Source organism: Chroicocephalus ridibundus, chromosome 6, assembly GCF_963924245.1.
Source record: "Chroicocephalus ridibundus chromosome 6, bChrRid1.1, whole genome shotgun sequence".
Taxonomy (NCBI): Eukaryota; Metazoa; Chordata; class Aves; order Charadriiformes; family Laridae; genus Chroicocephalus; species Chroicocephalus ridibundus.
This window is the reverse complement of record NC_086289.1, coordinates 8884467-8902943: the sequence shown is the minus strand read 5'-3', so window position 1 is coordinate 8902943 and position 18477 is coordinate 8884467. Positions and strand designations below refer to the sequence as shown.

At 38.3% G+C, this 18477-nt stretch overlaps 1 protein-coding gene across 6 annotated transcripts in view; it reads left to right on the top strand.

Moving 5' to 3' along the window:
* ATRNL1 (attractin like 1) overlaps nt 1–18477 on the top strand; it is a 527881-nt gene that overhangs the window by 310172 nt on the left and 199232 nt on the right. The window lies entirely within an intron of this gene.

Genomic DNA, 18477 nt, shown 5'->3' with positions numbered 1-18477 from the left:
TAGGTGGGCCTCAGGCAACCAGTTGCCACGCTGCACTTTCATACTATTTTGCTCAGTGTTCTCCAGGTGGGAAAGTAGTTTACAAAATGTTTCTCTGATCGGAGATTCAGCTCCTTGTAGGCTTAGTCCCTCAGTGGGACTTGGCCCTCTGTTACTAGGGGATGCAATTAATGTCCAAAGCAGTATTTACTGGACTACTACACCCCGGTTGAAGAACCTACTTGAAGCTGAAGTCTGTCAAAGATATATTAGCGGTATTTGTAGGAAAACAATTGCATTTTTTACATTTTGGCTGAAAAACATTACTTGGTTCACACATTTTTTTCTCTATGAAAACTCTTTCCTCTTTTACTCAGGGCAGATTTTTCCCCAGAGTTCATGTTAAGTGCTAGCTTTATCTACTCATCAGTGCCCTCGTATTACTGTCATAAAGAAATCAGATACAATAAAGATTTTCAAAGTATAGGTAAACAACCTTCTGAATAAAGTAGGTATTGCCAGTTAGTTCTGCCTTGTGGGATGATGTAGACTGAACAGAAAGTATATGTCTCTCTCTAGTTTACCATAATAATGTAGCACAAATGGATAATGAGCAAATAAGGAATATGCAGGCATAACTCCACCTACATTTAATGCTTGTTCTAGTTGTCCCAGCAGGCAGACTAAAATTTTGACTAGATAAAATTGCTAGGAGGGAAATCCTATAGAAGCTATTATCAGATTTCCTATTGATTTAGTGGGGTTAAAACTTTGCCCTTTAAAATTATTTGACTGGCTCTAATCTAGATGGTGTTATGCCCCATTATGATATTGTGTACAAGCCTTCTAACCTTTGCAGAAAGCTGAGATACACAAGTGCCGCAATGTGGTAAAATGTGCACGGAGACTTTGTATTGTAGCTGTTCTGTACCTGTCTCAGCTATGCTTTACACCAGGTGGGTGTGATCGCTTTGAAGAATCCAACACAGTTTGTAGTTCACACCATTCCCACACACTAATTTTATTTGAAGCAGGGAAAAACCATATTCTAAAAATATTTTTTTTTTATTTTTGGAGGGCAAAAAGCTGTATTTTTTTATCATCATTTATTTACGATTGTCTTTGATTTTCACACCTCAAAGTACCGTAAAATCAGCTTTTGATCTTCATACATTCTTAAAACAATCCAGTAATTAAGTGAACAAAGGGAAAAGGTAAGAAAGTAAAATTGTTTATGAAAGATAGTGAATCAAATGATAAGTAGGTTTTTTTTGTCTGATTAAATTAGAATAATGTATTGGCTCAAAAAAATTACACTGTGACACTGCCCCCCCATACTCACATAAAAGTTTGTCAAGAGGTGCTTATGTGCTTTTGATAATAATGAACAAAGTTCTGAAGTTCTGGAGAGTTTCATTCCCATTTTAGCTGTTGAGCATATTTAATATGTCTCATTAATGTACTCGTAGAGTTTCTTCTTCAAGATAAATGTTTGCTGAATCCGAACTGAAGGTGCCTTTGATGTTGAATGGCTGGCACATGTGATAACAACGGAGGAGTAACTCGTGCAAATTCAAGTACAATCGTGTCTTGCAGCAGGTCATTGTGATATGCGTGTGAGGCCAGCATACTTAGTACAAGTCTCTGAAGATATTGTGTAGCTATATACGCTGGGACCCACTGGTTAGATAAGGGACAAAAAATATATCTTTCTGGCGTCTTAGGGAGTTTATAATCATACTTTTATTCAAAGTGGAAACTCATCCGTGATGGAGTGGTGTTCTGTTTGGAATTAATCTTTTAATAAATGGAAAATAATACCAAAAAGCAGTTTTTAAAAAAATTTCACATTTATTGTCTTTCTGTGATATTGATATCAAGTGTCATTCTCACAGAAAGAAAAAGCTGCGTTGCTGCCTTAATGTTCGTGCTTAAATGTAAACCATTAATTTTATTACCTTTGTGTGAATAAAGGGATGTACTTTCCTGTGTAACTACTGGGAAGCACAGGAAAGCTTTGGCACATACAAGTTCTCCTGAAACAGAAGTGGCAACCTTGAAGGTAAAAACAGGCTGAGGATGGTTGTTCTGAGTTTTGTGTGGATAATCACTTAGACATTCAAGGGAAAACGTTAGAGGTATCTGGGGACACTTATTATGGTGAATGTGTCAGTAATATTTCCACCTGTGCATTATTCTGGCACTATCTATTCAGTGTTTATTGCTTCATGGGAGACACCTTTGATGGCTAGTTAGGCACAACTGGGGCTTATCTGAAGGCTGGAATGAAGAGTGTTCCTGAAAAAACAAATTGGCACAATCAAACTAAGAACAGTTGGCTGCTGACTTAGTGCCAGGGAGCCACAAATGCCCTATAGGAAGGGGAGATGGGGGTGACCCCAGCGTGGGCAGTGCCCTCACCCACCTGGCACCATCTCAGAGAGGCTGAGCCTGGTGGGGGCAGAGCTGGATGGTGGAAAAGGGGTCCATTGTGGGCCCAACAATAAGCCAAATCCAGGAGCCATCTAGGGAGTCCAGAAAAGTGAAAATTGGCACAGGGCCAGACACAGGGCTGGAGGCAAGGCTAAAAAATGGGTCCCAATCCATCCAGTAGACAGGGTCGTGGCAATTAAGAAGTTTTAGTGCCCTCAGGGTCCTTACACTTACCCTGAAGGTTGTTGCTGTGATTTTAGACGAGAGGAATAGTGTAAATTTTCAAATATACAATTTTTTTTCACAAAATAATGCTAGCATTCTCTAGAAATATTGCTTTATTTATATCATCATGCTACAACAACACTTCTTTCATGTTTAGCTGTAATTCAGTTATACATAGAATCATGAATACTTTGGGTTGGGAGGGACGCTGAAGTGAGCAGTGATATCTTCAACTAGATCAGGTTGCTCAGAGTCCCATCCAACGTGACTTTGAATGTTTTCAGGGATGAGGCATTGACCACCTCTCTGGGCAACCTGTTCCAGAATTTCACCACCCTTAGTGTAAAAAAGTTCTTCTCTGTTAGTTTAAAACCATTACCCCTTCTCCTACAGGCTACAGGCCCTGCTAAAAAGTCTGTCCCATTTTTCTTATAAGCCCCCTTAAAGTATTGAAATGCTGCAATAGGATGTCCCCGGAGCCTTCTCTTTTACAGGATGAACAACCCCAACTCTCTCAGACTGTTCTTACAGGAGAGGTGTTCCATCCCTCTGATCATCTTTGTGGCCCTCCTCTGGACCTGCTCCAACAGGTTTGTGTCTTTCCTGTTCTGAGGACTCCAGAGCTGGACACAGTGCTCTAGGTGGGCTCTCACCAGGGTGGAGCAGAGGGGCAGAATCACCTCCCTCACCCTGCTGGCCACATTTCTTTTGATGCAGCCCAGGATACAGTTGGCTTTCTGTGCTATGGCTGCACATCGACAGCTCATGTCCAGCTTCTCATCCACCAGTAACCCAAGTCCTTCTTGGCAGGGCTGCTGAATCCCTTCATCCCCCTGCCTGTATTGATACGAGGAGTTGCCCTGACCCAGGTACAGGATCATGCACTTGGCCTTCTTGAGCCTCATGAGGTTCACATGGACTCACTTCTTGAGTATGTTCAGGTCCCTCTGGATGACATCCCATCCCTCGGGTGTGTCAACCGCACCACTCAACGCGGTGGTCTTGGCAAACTTGCTGAGGGTGCCCTTGATCCCACTGTCTCCGTCATTGATGAAGATATTAAACAGTCCCAATGCGGACCCCTGAGGGGCAGCACTTGTCACCAGTCTCCATCTGGACATTCAGCTGTTGACTACTACCCTCTGGATGCGACCATCCAACCAATTCCTCATCCACTGAACAGTCTACCAATCAAATCCATATCTCTCCAATTAGGAGAGAAGGATGTTGTGGGGGCCATGTCAAAGGCCTTACAGAAGTCCAGAGAGACGACATCCGTAGCTCTCCCTTTGACCACTAATACCGTTATCTAGTAGTTTGTTATATGAATATACAAATGCGCAGCGTATCTGCCATTTATTCAGAGAGATTCAGGAAGAAAAATTTAGCTCTGGCAAAGGTTTTTCATAAGAAGCCTCCTCAAGTAAGTGAAAAACTTGTTCAGTTATATTCATTTTCTTATAATATTAGTCTCTGTCAGAAACTATGGGAAGAAGTTGTAATAAGCATATTAATTCATCTTTTATCTGTCTTCCCTTGTCCTCCTGATTTTGATTGTGTAGCTGTTATCTTTGATTTTTCCCATTCTCATTCCCTCTCGCGTTATGTACATCAGTTTCTCCTTTCTGTTATTCTTCGTTAGTTGTCTTTTCTATTTTGCTAGTACTTGAATATGCTTTTATGAAACACATCTCAGCTGTGTTGTGTTTTTGTTAAAATTGGCACTTCTAAAAGGTTAGGCCGCTGCCTTTTGGCTGTTATACTTGAACTCAATTGTCAAAATGATTTCTTTAGATTGATGACTCTTTAGAGAAAGCACTGCTTTTGCCTGAGTGCATTGCTGGTACATAATAATCATTAAAGATTAAACTACCTCGTCACTGTCAAAATCACCATACAAAAGGTTTGCGAGGGCAGAAGGGACAGTGCAACTTGGTGTAAGGAAGAAGAGAGAATGCAGTGGTGTAATATTACTGTCTTGTGCCAGAGAGCACTTGCCCCACCACCCAGGGCCCATGCAGGAAGGGAAATTTGGATAATTCTCCAAATTCTCTAAATTTGGACATGAACATTTAGGGGTCTCCTCATCCAAAGGGATCAACGTAGGGGTTGAGTATGACCAAAAGGAATGGTATTTCTGAGTTTCATGTATGCTAAGCAGTTGGGCAAGCCATGCTTTATTATCCACTCAAAGGGAGGGCATAAAAAGAAACACAAACAAACAGGAAGAGATTTCCATCAGGTGGGTGTGATTATGTGATTTTATAACAGGGGCATGAATGGCTTGAAAGCATATAATATCAAAAAAAGTATCAGATATCAATATGCCACAAACATCATAAAGTATCTGTCAGTGCATTGGTAGAGGATTACACCTTTAATTTTCCAGAAATAGTTCATTTGCTGGAAGCTTTCTGAAATAAAGGGAAAACCTATTTGGATCCCCAGATGGTTATTTACATTTGACATTTTTTTAATTTAAAAATATCTACAAGCAGCATTTTATTAATGCTTTTAATTTAAAAAGTTGTTTCCTCGTTAGTGGTACGTATGCAGCAGAATGTGAAGCAATGCAGAAATTGAAAAAACACAGTGTAATACATAGCTTAAATAAGAAAAAAACAACTTGAAATCTATTAACATGAATTTCAGACACAGCTAGCAAATTAAGATTGTTTCTTTCAAGTCAATGCATTTTCTGGAGGAATGCAGGCGAAGGAGAAGATGCAGAAATCTCTCATCCCGGTATTTCATTTGATGTTAGGGATGAATTTGTAAGTCGTTACCTACGTATTTTTTCCCACAGTTATTTGCTTCTGCAGCTTAAGCCGCTTCAATGTCTAAATGTATCTGTCATCGCAGTGTCTCGGTGACTGTCCTGCACATAGAAAAAGTGCATTTACAAAAGTAAAGGGCCAGCCGAGGCTGGCAGGAGGCTGGCATTGCCCTCTGGAGTAGTGTGCCTTTCCACAGAGGCCTGAAACTTGATTTGGATTCCTAAAATTATAGCATAGGAATTCCCCCGTATTATGGGAAGTAGCATAAACTGAAAGTAATATGTGATGCCAGCGACACATCATAACTGCTATGCTGTGATGCAATGTGATGCATCATAACTGCTTACCCTTGTATCTCTGCCTGTATGTATGTATATGGCTATTCCATCTGTTAAAAAAACACCATAAAATAAGCCCTTTATCCTGCAAAAAAGACACGCAAAAGGAGTGGATTGAAGGGCTGAAAGAGTTTAGTTCTAGGGGGTCTTACTTGCCTGTGTTAGGCGATGTGGTAAATGGAGAGCTGCAATGTTCACTCTTTTATACCCTCGCCCTTAGAATTTTCTCTGTTCCATACGCTCATTTGTTTTTCTTGGAAGAGAGGATTAATATCCAAACCCAGGTTGTATTCTGAATTTAGCATCAAGGTTGATTCCATTTCACTGCATATTGTATCCAATAAATGTTCCATAGCTTGAGAGTCAGCTCCCCCTTCATATTAGATTTTAAAGTTTTTTGCTACTTTAACTCTATTAATATTTTTTTTCATTCTTGTGTGTTTTCTTATCCTTTTTTTAATGAATTTTGGGAGTACACATCTGAAATGCAACCTTATGTCAGGGGAGTAAGTTCTGCGGCAAATTCTGCCACTGTAGAATAATTTTATTCATCAGTATGGCTAAAAAAATCTGAAAAGTCTTCATAGTTAAAATGTTTCATTTTAAAACCATAACCATACATACCCTATATATTTTACTTAATTGGCATGATTCCCAGTCTTTATGTGTGGAATTGCATTGTAGGTTACCCAAAGAAAACAGGCAGCAATGATCACTGGTCTTGCTTTAAGGCGTTGGGATTTTTTTGGTATCTTTGAGCACTTTTATCTGGTGATGCAGCGGTTCAGAATGTTTCTATAATGCACCTTGCAGATCTCTCTTTGTTTTTTCATAGCATGGCATTTTAAAAAGAGTGCAAATGTAAGTTACCAGTGCAGCAGGCATTTTAATACCTGAAGCAATATTTTGTGCTGTTCTGTATTGCTTTTGGCATGTGTTTGTTCTGATTCTAAACCTTTAGAATGAAAGCTATGCATATTTGTCACATATTTCACAACTTTCAGATATTTTGAGGTCCTTAACATTTTACGTTTAGTACTAATTGACATTTTTCTTTTAGTACAGAGAAATAGACTTAATCAGTGTCAGATAATATTTTGAGTTGTGTCTCTTAAAAATGAGTAGTTTTGGATACACAACCTTTAAATCTTCAAAGCTTGACATCACTGAAAACTAAAGACCCATATACTCTTAAAATGGGATGTATCAAAGGCAGCAGAGATATTTATCCACGGTTCCCAATGAATGTGCTTTGCAGTCAGTGTTCATGTCCCTTTATTCGGTTTCTCTTATCAACTGCCCACAACTTTACCACGTTTGTTTGAGTTTTTTTGTAGCACAAAGAATTACGTATAACACTTCTGATCCAAAATTAATTCAAATCGATTTATGAGGTCCTGGTGACTTCAGTGAGAGTTGGATTCTGCCCCATTATCTAGACCGATGTCCTCATCACCTTTCCCATCCATACCACACATGCTTTAGATGACAACACTATTAAAACTGAACATTGACATCATTGAAAATGATTGCATTATTCACTGTTAGGACAATAACTGTTACAGTAGTCTTTGTGCCTTTATTGTATGAAATGTCGTCATCTAAGTTTCATAAAATTTACCTTAGTAAGAGGTGTACGAATAAAAACAATTCTTTGCAGCAGATGAGCACTGATCTACAAATAGCTCGTAGATTTTGGGTTTGTGGGGGAGGGTTGTATTTTTCAGGTGATTAGAAAGGCAAAAATGTTTTATGCCCTTGCTACAAAGTTAACAAAGCATTATATTGCCACCTGGCCATCTGTTAGGATGAAATGCTTGTTATTTTCAATGATGTTGCTTTGATTATTTTTTTTTTCTAAACTCGTCATTCACATTTCATATATTATACAAAGGGGCATTTTTTCCAATGTATTTTAGTTGAAAACTTGTTGATAAATTTTGTGTGCTCGTAGCTAAATACCCACTTTGACTGTTTGTGCATGGAGGGTGACAGTTTTATTTTATACATTGCTTGAATTCTTACAGAGGCAGCTACCATTTTTTGCTCAGTGTTAGGTAAAGCAAACCTACGCAATTATATTTTCCAGGAATCGGATTATGTTTGCTCGCAGCCAAGATGCCTTGCCAATTCTTTCATGCTCACACAGGTGCACTCTCACCTTTCCCGTGTCCCTCCCCAACTGGCATATGCTAATGTGGCTGTCTCGGTGCTGCTGCTGGTCTTTTAGTTACTGTAGCGTGTACTCAGGTAACCTTAACTGCACCAGAATGATTCGGCAATTTATTTAGTTTTCAATAGTAATGTCATAAACGCAAATAATTGGCTTTCACGTATGTATAGCACATTTCACGTGTTTTCAGACAGAACAACTTGTGGTACTTCTTGTTTTTAGAGACAGATACCCAGTACGGAGATGTAGATACAGAGTAAGTCAGCTTATCCTTGAATACAATTCTATTGTCTCAGGTGGAGAAAAACTGAGGATTAATATATCACTGTAAATTTGTATATCTTGCGCTGGGAATATCGCTTTTGCTATTTTCTGTAGTCGTGACGATCACAAACATGCTTTAAATACAAATAGTATGAGATTATGATTCAGATTTTGCTGAAGATTGTCAAAATTCTGTAAGCAAAGCCAGTTTCCTCCTACTACCCACAGAAGAGGAAATACGCAAATGATCTGTGCAAGAATTGCATTCACTTTGTTTGCAGATCTGAGCTCTTTTGGTTTTTTGAGGATTATACAAAGTGAACATATGTGGAATATTGCTACCAGCTTGCATTCTTTGATAAATCCAGATAGGCAGAAGAATGCTGGTGGCAGAAAGTCTAGGGTACTGGGGTTTCTTATGGTTAACGCAAAATCTGGAAATTCTGCTGCTTTTGAGTAACAAATGCCAGTAAGATTAGAATACAAATTGTTGGATGAGTGTGTTTCACATATTAAATATCAAATGTTAATATCAAACGTATTTGTCAATAAATTAAAGGTTTCCGTTCTGTGATTTCCGCAGATCTTCTGCAGCATATGTGTGTAGCAGAGATACAAGCAGAGAGATTTCCATTCATAATGAGAGCCCAAAAGTGGTCTTTTTGCACAAACTGTCTGATTTGTACTGAGAGGCTTTTATATGCCAGTAGACTGTTCCAGCTGCCTTGTAGCTTCCAGCAGCACAGCGGAGGTAGGGGTCAGGGTCTGTCGGTTCAGACCTTTGCTGTTCAGCGGACGTGAGCTGGTGTCATTACGCAGGCTGTCGGTGCTGGTCTCAAACTTCATAGGGTTTCCTGTCACTCTCAACGACCAACTCTGGGATATCGCTGCTGAACCATGAGAGGAGCTATGAGTACTTCAAGGAATATTGTCTAATGTATGACTTCAGAGAACCTTTTCACAAATTTGTGCCTAAGGAAATGGGGACTATGTGATCTCTGTCCTCTGTATCCTCCCAAAATGTGTAATCCATAGGTCAATGTCACACTTACTGGACAAAAAAGGAGAAATCACAAAGATAACTGACTTCAACAAATGTCAGGAAAATTAAAAGGTGGCTAGAGGACAGCGACCCGTCTTAGTTCTCTCACTGAGGGAGGAAACAGCACACCTACACCTCTTGTGTTTGGCAGTAACCAACAAATCCCACTGTCATACGTGCACTAACTGGTCCCTGCGCACAGCAGGACTGACAAAGAGAACCCTAGGGAATCTGATATCTTCATGAGTGAAGGAAAGTGAAGAGTCAGGGGACAAAACCCACAAATCAAAAGGAATCAAAGCTTCATTAGTTCTGCCTCAATGTAATTTATATGTTATACTTTTTATTCTGTCCAAGTAGCAGGATCTTAGTCATACAGGATATTGTAGCTTTTGGTAGACTAAATATTCCTGAAAGTGGAAAAGCAGGCCTTTTTTTAGAGATTTTAAAAGTCCATCCCACAGCACGCATGGCAATGACTTACGTGTTTATAGGATTTTCACTTGCAATAACTAGAGAGGACTTGGAATGGGATTGAAGCTTTTGTGTTTGAACTGAGGTACTTCCCATTAGTATAAACAAAATTTCTTAATCTGTTTTTAATGGAAATGCGTGCTAAAAATGCTAGAGACACTATAATCTGGTTTACTTTGGGGCTTCAAATGCTGTGAATTGGTCTTAGCCTGCATTTCCTTGGTGGTCTAGATAGTCTTTTGCTGAAAGGCATTGTCAGCATCAAAGCCATCACAGATATTTTAACTTACTGTTGTGATTTCCTTGCATACATCAAGGTTCTAGGACATCCTCTTGCTTATTCATCTGGGACATCCCTTATTTCTCTGAAAGATCAGAAGGAATCTGGAATTAAATCAAACTGCTGAGTAAACTGTCATAATGTATTTTGGAAACATTTAGGTTGCTGTGTAAATTCACCAGGCTCTATTATCAACGTATCGTACAATGCTTGTCATTAATTTCACCTGTTCTTTTTTAATAGTCATCTGATTTAACAGCTTGGCCTTTTCTGTGAAACTTTTTTGATTATATGGTCTTTTGAATTTTGCTTCCATAAAACATTAGAATGATGATTCTATGGATTCACCTTCTTTTCTAGCTAAAACACATTATCATCTAAAATTTTGAGAGATATCTAAAATGAAATACACGCCTTGTCAATAATAGGTGTTTTTGTAATGTGAAGTATGTAAATATAAAATGGTGCCACATTCAACTCAATTTTACCTTCAGGAAAAAATACCTGTGAGGACACAGACAATTTTAACTTAGCTAACTTTCTGTGTCACTAGCAAAATACTGTAGAAAACCCAAAGTATTCAAATTTGTATTAGCAAATATTATTTGCTAAAAAGAGAATCTTAACAACCTTCTGCCCAAAGCAGAGCTGAACATCAAAGCCTGAGCGTACTCTTGCATTTGTTATCTGACGTCTGAAGCTTAGTGTTGCTGACATCTGGAATATTTCTCAATGTGTTTGTATAATGTGTTTCTCTCTCTCTCTGTGTTATTGATCATACATCCATTTGCCATGCAGTCAGATTTTCCTAAATGTTTGGAGCCTCAGTTTTATTCTCTCTTCCTCTCTCGCTGCAGCAATTTTACATTTGTTAAAATTTTCCTCAACAAACAGTGGAAAAGAGTCAAAAGTTCAAGAGCAGACTGAAGACAACCACCAAATGGAATTGTTGCGCATGGAAAACGTAGCTGTGGTGGTTCATTTGGAGTTAAGGGAGATTAAGTTTGTGTTACTTAGCTCTGACCAGATCTTTAAGGTAATAGTTGAGCGGTATTGCCACAGGTTGACAAAGATGCTTTATATCTGCCTACACAAGTGGGATAGAGGATAAAGCAGCATGGTTCCGTACAGTGGGGGTAATGTGGGAGGTGTAGGTATTCAATGAACAATTCGTATCGTTCTGTTGTGTTGGAATATTAAACTCTTTCCCTGATTCACTGAGGAGTCCTTTCATCACCTTCTATGGATGTAGGTTGTCCTGGGTTTCCATTGAGGTCAATGGTGCGAGACACCCATCTGGCCCTCTTTTTGTTTTTTAGTGAAGAGATTGTGTATCAGTTAAGAAAATTTTGTCCCTTTGAAACATTAGTGTGAATTTACATTGTATTAACCTGCTCCCTTAAATTAGTAGCAACATTAACTTGCATATCCTAATTATCTGTATCTTAGCATCCACAGTGAGTATACAAAAGAGTGCTCGTGGAGTAATTCAGATTTCTATTTATAATTTGTTTTATTCCTGTTAGGAAATATTCTCTGTTCTAATGGCGAGTGTAATTTACTTCGTATCTTGCAAGCATGCAAAGTAACCTAGTTTAATGAAATTTTGCAAGGTTTTAGTTTGTTCCACTATGGTTAGTTTTAAGTTTCTGTGAAAGCTTAAGGAGAATTTTGCTTACTCAGCTACTCACTTTTTCCCCATCCCATTACTGAAATCTCCCAGGCCAGATAATGTAACAAAAGCCCAGCAGTGTAGCTACTGTGATAATAAACACTTAGATTCCCCAGTCAGATTTTTATTTTAAGTTACTGTGACACACTCTGCTCTTGCATAAATGTTTTTATTTAAAATGTGTAATTTGTACTGAAGTCTTTTATAACTGAATCATTGAATAATCATAAGACAAGGCCCTGAACTAGCAATAGAAAGGTCAGGAGAACGTGGCCAATAATTATGTGATCATGTTGCGACTTCAGGCAGCAGGCTTTCTACGTTGCCACAGTTTATCAGGCTTTTTTGTGCGATGGAAAAAATTGTAGCTGACACGACGTGTGTGTTAGATCTCTGTCAGGAAGCTTTAACAGAGAAATGTATTCCAATAATGCGAAACATCGCACATAGGGAGTCAAAACAAATGAGTTCAGTTTGACCATTGTTGGGTTGGAAGCGTGGACTTGCAGCAGCCTTAAGAACAGATCTGAATTGCAAAGAGTCTGATTGTTAAATGATTACAATCGTTTACTGCCATAGGCTATAAAAATTAAAAAGGCCTAAGTGCTTCTTTCAGACAGAGATGCAGAGACTAATTTTACATGAATGCATATCCTAACAAGATTAGCTGGCTTATTCAGGCGTATGAATTGCACTTCTGTTCTTCGTGTTAAACAAGCTTGTATCATCAGAGCCACTCGGAGCTTATCATGGTCTCAATCAGGCCTGTACTTTCTTTCAGTCCGTGTTTTTCCGCTGTCTCACCATTCTAACGCTAGATCTCGGAGGTTTTGCCTATTTTCATGCCGACCTTCGCTATTAGTCCTCAGTTTGAATTCTTTATTTTCTATGCTTATGTTTCTTTTATTTTTAACGTATTATTCTCCTGACAGCTCTGTGTATAATGCAGAATGATGTCATAGTTCGCTAACACTGTGCTAACGGAAGAATGGAAATGATCCACATTTAACAGCATTTTCTTTGTTTCGGTATATGCTATATTCCTACAACTCCAGTGGTGCAATTAGGATAGCCACTGTTTCTACAGCAATTATGCAAGCAACAAAGAATTCTTTTCCTGTCACGGAATTAAAGATTGATTTTATATGTTGGCTAATCTATTGATGGTGAAGCATTAAAAATGACTAGGTTACTGCAAATATGAAAAAATCAATTCTTCTGAAATTTCTTCAGCTTCTAAGATCAAACACAGTGTGCTTCTTTATGCTTTATGAAGCAGCCTGGCTGAAAAACCGTTAAAAGCGTTGATACTTCTGTCATTTTAGATGGATTAAAAATTCTGTAATATATTATGCATCAATATATTTTTAAAGCAGACAAACAGAATTTTATTTTGGACAAATTTGGTTTTCTTTTTCCCTGTGTTCAACTTTCACAGCTCATACTTCACCTTTAAATTCAGGGCTGGCCTATGTCATGTATCTCCTCGCAGGAGTTGGAAAGTTCATATTTTTAACATATTTTGAAAACACTGATACATTTAATGAGGTGATTTTTTTTTTAATAATCCCAAATCAGTACGTATATGGATAACTAGTATTTTAACGTCCCTTTTTTGTTACTTCATGCTCTTACCAGCTTCAATATACTTACTTTTATTAGCATAATTGAAATAATTAGCAATAACAGTCATGAACATGAACTTTAGTATCTAGAACCTAAGCAAGGCTTCACCGAGATAGTTGCTCTATATATTTGTAAAAAAGAGCCATTTTCCAATGTGCCTGTGTGCCCACATGTGCATTTTTCTACTGTTATAAAATTGCCTGGGTGCCAAACTATTCTAATTTCTTATTTCCTTTCCACTTTTTTTCTAGAAAAGTGACAAATAATTTGCTTACATTATTGAAAATTTCATGGACTTTAGGTACAGAGGAAAGAATAATGAAGCTTACTAACCCCAATTTTTATAAAAAAGTTCATATGCGAGAAGGTTTCTATGTTACGTGTTCATATTACAGCAGTAATGTGATAACAGTTATTAATTACATTTATGCTGTATAATATAATATTAGTTTTCATTAGTTTCATCTGATTACATTTAATTGTATTCTTCTGAGTACAGGTTGAAATCTTGAATACCTTGGAAACCTCCTCTTCTTTTGCCCTGTTTTTATTATTACTGTTGACTAAGTCCCTCCTTTGTCATTTGGACAAACTGTGAAAGTTTAAATCTTACATCTTGTACTTTAAGAGAAACCGAAAGAAAGAAACAAGCTGGCTAGATAACACAGGAAAAACATAGAGGCAAATAAGTAAGGTAAAAAATTATATATGATTATTGGAGACTGCATCAAAAATAGTAATTAAAAAAAGCACAATAACATCTAGCAGTCAACGTTAGATCCACCTCAGAAAAATTGTTTCAGTTTTGACTCTTGGGTACTTTTTTTGAGTGTAGAAAGGACAGATTAGTGAAGAGTCTGACATTCTTTCCTGTTTTCTGTGAACATGGTTTAACATGACATTGGACATCTTTTTCTGGACCTAGATAGAAAACATTTTATGTTCATCAACTTTCTTGAGAAGTTAGCTCTCCACTAGTAACCTCTGCAGTGCAGCCCTCCCTATCAATTTGATTTCTGACAGTCGAGGAGGCTGCTTTATTAGTTGTATGGTGAGGTCTTCGGTGTTACCTGCCATGTTCCACTGCTCAGGAACCATGAAAAGAAGCAAACTGTGAGTATAGATTTTTGAGACAGCAGCTGCCTGGTAGCCCATCTGAGAACAGCTTTAGAAACTGGTGAATGCAGCATCCCATCTCATCCCAGCTACTCATCACAGCCAAATGCTTATGCGTATGGATAGTTCTTAATGTGACTATACGTGTTATAACCAACACCAGCCTCCTAGAGTATGGTGCAGTACTGCCCTCACTCTTCTCATGTGAGCTTTATGTATTAGGAAGAAGTTGCTCTGTTCTGCATTTATATGGGGTGGCATTTATAAAAGGGTCTTCAGAAGCAACCAAACCCAAAATCCAGATAAGCCAGATTTTGAGATGAGTAAAGAATAGCAGCTGAGACCAAGTTTACACCTTTGTGGCTTCCTTTATGAATTTTTCTACACTTTTTAAAAAAAAATATTTTTAATATCTATATTTTCATATATATTTCACAGCTTTTATTAACTTAATTGTTGAGATTTCTACATACAAGTGTCAGCATATGCAAGGAATGAAACTTGTCTCCTGTGAAGAAGCAGCTGGTAAAACAGACTCGTGAGTAGTTCCACATCCCTGTTAGCCACAGCAGCACTTCAGTCTCAGCATCACAAGCCACATGCAGACCTTCCGATGTAAGATTTGAACTCAGGTATTCAAATTCCAGATATGACCCAAAACCTGGCCCCTCATGATACTTTTGCCTTTAGAAAGTGAAGTCATCTTCTGCACAGGTGAATGAGTTTTCAAATATGGTGTCAGGGACAAAGCGGTGGCAGGAATCTGTTCCTGTCCTGACTAGAATGAAGGTGCTGTTTGTCCTTGGACTATCAGAGGGAGACTGGAACTCGGAGAAGAATAGGAGACAGTGCAAGCCAAGTACTACACACAAGATGAAAAATAAGCGCAAGGGCAGGTTTAAAAACCTATACTTTCTTCAATTTTCTGTATATGATTCTGATTGAGATCCTACATACTGTTTGTCTTGTTGAAAAATGTATGGGCACATAAGTAACGAGATAGAACCTCTGAGGGATTCAAAGCCAGCCTGGAATAGCCCTCAGACATGTCCTTGCTGTTTCATGCACCTGGTGGTCAGAGCCTGGGTCAGTTACAATGAATGAAGAGCAGCAGGAACAGAGATATCATTCTGGTGGACCTTAGGATTGTTTTTCTTTCCCTCATATTGTGTACCTGCTTGCTCCCTGGCAGCATCCCCATCCACTTGGGATTTTCCAAGAAGGGAAAAAAAGAAAAAAGAAAAAAAAAATGTTCTGCATTATTCAGAACTGGCAGTAAACAAGTTATCATGAAAGCTGGAGATCAGACAGCTGCAGTAAGAGACACATCGTATTAGTTTTGGTGTAGCCCCATGCTGACATGGGTCTGCTGATTTGAGACTGAATTGTTTTCTTTTCATGAAGTTGCACTGTACCATAAGCGCGTCTTGCAGAATAAAACATGTCTCTGAATATTTTGCCAGGCTTTAGCAAACGCCTTATTATAGCATTTGAAAGAAAATAAGCATTTTGTTGCCTTATGTTGCCTGTCTTAACACATTTAGATAGCCATCTGAAAGCCAAATTTTCAACAAACAAATTTGTTAAAAGGGTACAGAAATACGTAGACTTTTTATGGAAGAAGTATCATGAAGAGGGTCTGTTAAGGGGACTGGTATCCCACTATGTTGGAATAATTTTTGTTTAGCAGGACAATGGCATTTGCTAATTAACTGCTGTAAATTCTTTTTATGTTCAGTTGTCTGTCTATTTGCTTGGTAACATAAAGGCAACCACATTCAAAGTTCTGAATAGCCAGCTGGCTGCTTTTCAAATGTACAGCCTTTGAAATTGATTTGAAACTCCTTTGTGCAGTAAAACAAATGTAAATTGTTGACGTACTGATGACACTGCACATACTGCATTTCTGTGAAAGAGCAGAATCAATTATTTTTCCTTCCACAAAATGAATCACCAAGATGTAAACCTAAGCAGGATCTTTTCTGGCTTGAGTAGAAACATTAGATTAGTCAGTCTTTTTCCAGAGGTGACATTTATGATTCACGTTTTCTGTGAGCTGATTCATCTTGTTTCTCATACATTAAATTATTTCAACAATTTAGTGACAGATTTCTAATTCGCATAATTAATGTAGAACACAGCTATCTTGAAGTGTATTGCTTGTATTGAGATGCTTGAGTGGATGAAGAACTGTCTTGGTTTTGGAAGCTTGGATGCATGTGTGTACATTCTCAGGTGGCTGAGAAGAGGAGGTGCAAGGATGTGATTGAGCACTGTCCTGTGTGGCCACCTAAGATCCCATTTTCTTATTGTTACATGTCAAAAAGAACCTGTCAGGACAAGTTAGTCAGTAGTTCATTAAACTGATGGACTTTTTTTTTTATTCCTGTTCTGAGGTTATACACTTAGATATAACCTACCGTTATTCTAGTTCTGACACTCCAAGTTATTCGTATGGTAGAAAATGGGAGTGAAATCTTCCTGTGTGCAGAATATTGTTATAGCTTTATCTGTGTCTTTTTCCTTCTCAAATCCTGCACAAGGTGGTTTTGGTGTACTAAGTTAGATGACTTAATCCAAGTCTTCAAACTGTGGAGCCGCTGGCATGTGATTTCATTAAGGATAGCTGCCAAAATCTTTACTTAAATACCAGCTAGCTATTTCAGCTCACTTAATTTCCATACTGCTGACCTATAGTGTTGTGAAAAACTCACTTATTAACTTCAAAGCTAGCTGTAGTATGTCTGTATTTGTTGGATGAGCTGTACCCTCAATTGTTCTTTCAAACTATTCTGTAATGGTTGCATAGGTGATTTACCCATCTTCATTTCTACAGTAAGTCTAATGAAATCACGTGATCAGATGGGTTACTAGTTTTTATTTCTGTTTGGTTTTTTTTTATTTATTTTGTTTAGATTTATTTGTATATATGTATCCCTTTAGGCTTTTAGGAAAGGATGAACACTGAGAAAAGCAAAATGTCTTCCTTTAAAAAAGTTAATCTAATGGGCTAGTGAACAGGTATGAATAGCACTGTTTGACATAGGCGTGGTATGTGGTTGATAAGAAAGACTCGTTTTAAATGAAGTCTAGAAAGTTAAATATTTGGAAGATTCAGAAAGCTTAAGATTTCTTTTAGAAATTAACTTTAAACATCTTTAACATAGAGATCTACGTCTGAGCTAGCAATCACTGCATGGCAGAATTCCTCCTGCTCATCCTACCCCTTGGGAAGCGTGGGGGTACCTGCTGCCAAATGAGGGGTGAGGTTGCGTAGGGCAACTGTCAGTAGATTTGGTACCAGACTCTGCCCCACTGGCAGTAAGCTTGATTCTCTGAGAATGCCTCCAGCTCTCCATCCCAGACCAGTCTTTTTCCTCCTTTTTTCAAAGAACAGGGCAGCAAGAGGCTAATTTGACTCATCCTTAGAGTGATAAAATGTAATTCTTCTTACCCTGCTCAGATTTGGCATTGAGATAATGCAGAAGATGATGTTTTACTTAAACTCAAACCTGTAAAGCTTTTGAACATGCAGCAGTATTGTATATGAAATGTGCGGCATCACTTTTAAGGTACCTCCAGCTGACATATATCACAACCACCATAATGCCTAATGTAAATGGTAATAGAACAAATTCCCTTGAAGGTACAGTATAGTAGTCAGTCAAACACAGATCTCAGCTCTCCGTTTGGCATCGGCGCTCTCTGAATCTTTGCGTTGAGTTAAGAGGGCCTCGCAGTCCTGAATGGTTTCCTGGCTGTCAGTCTGGTGGGTAGATGAGAAAGAATCCACTAAGTCTAAATTTCTCCCTGTCTGTGAGCAATCGGGAGGACACAGCAAGGAAAGGACGACCCTCTGAGAGATCTCATAATCCTGCAGTGCTGTACGCCTTTTGTCTCTCCTCAGTTAATTAAACACATTCCTGTCGTCTACATCCTAGGAAAAGATATATAGAGCTGAGGAGGCTGGAAGAATTATTTATGTTAACTATCACTCGTAAAAACAGTGGAGATCTTGACCTCCCTGGACTAGACATTATTGTTTCTTATCGTATATAAGCACATAGTTGAGAAACTG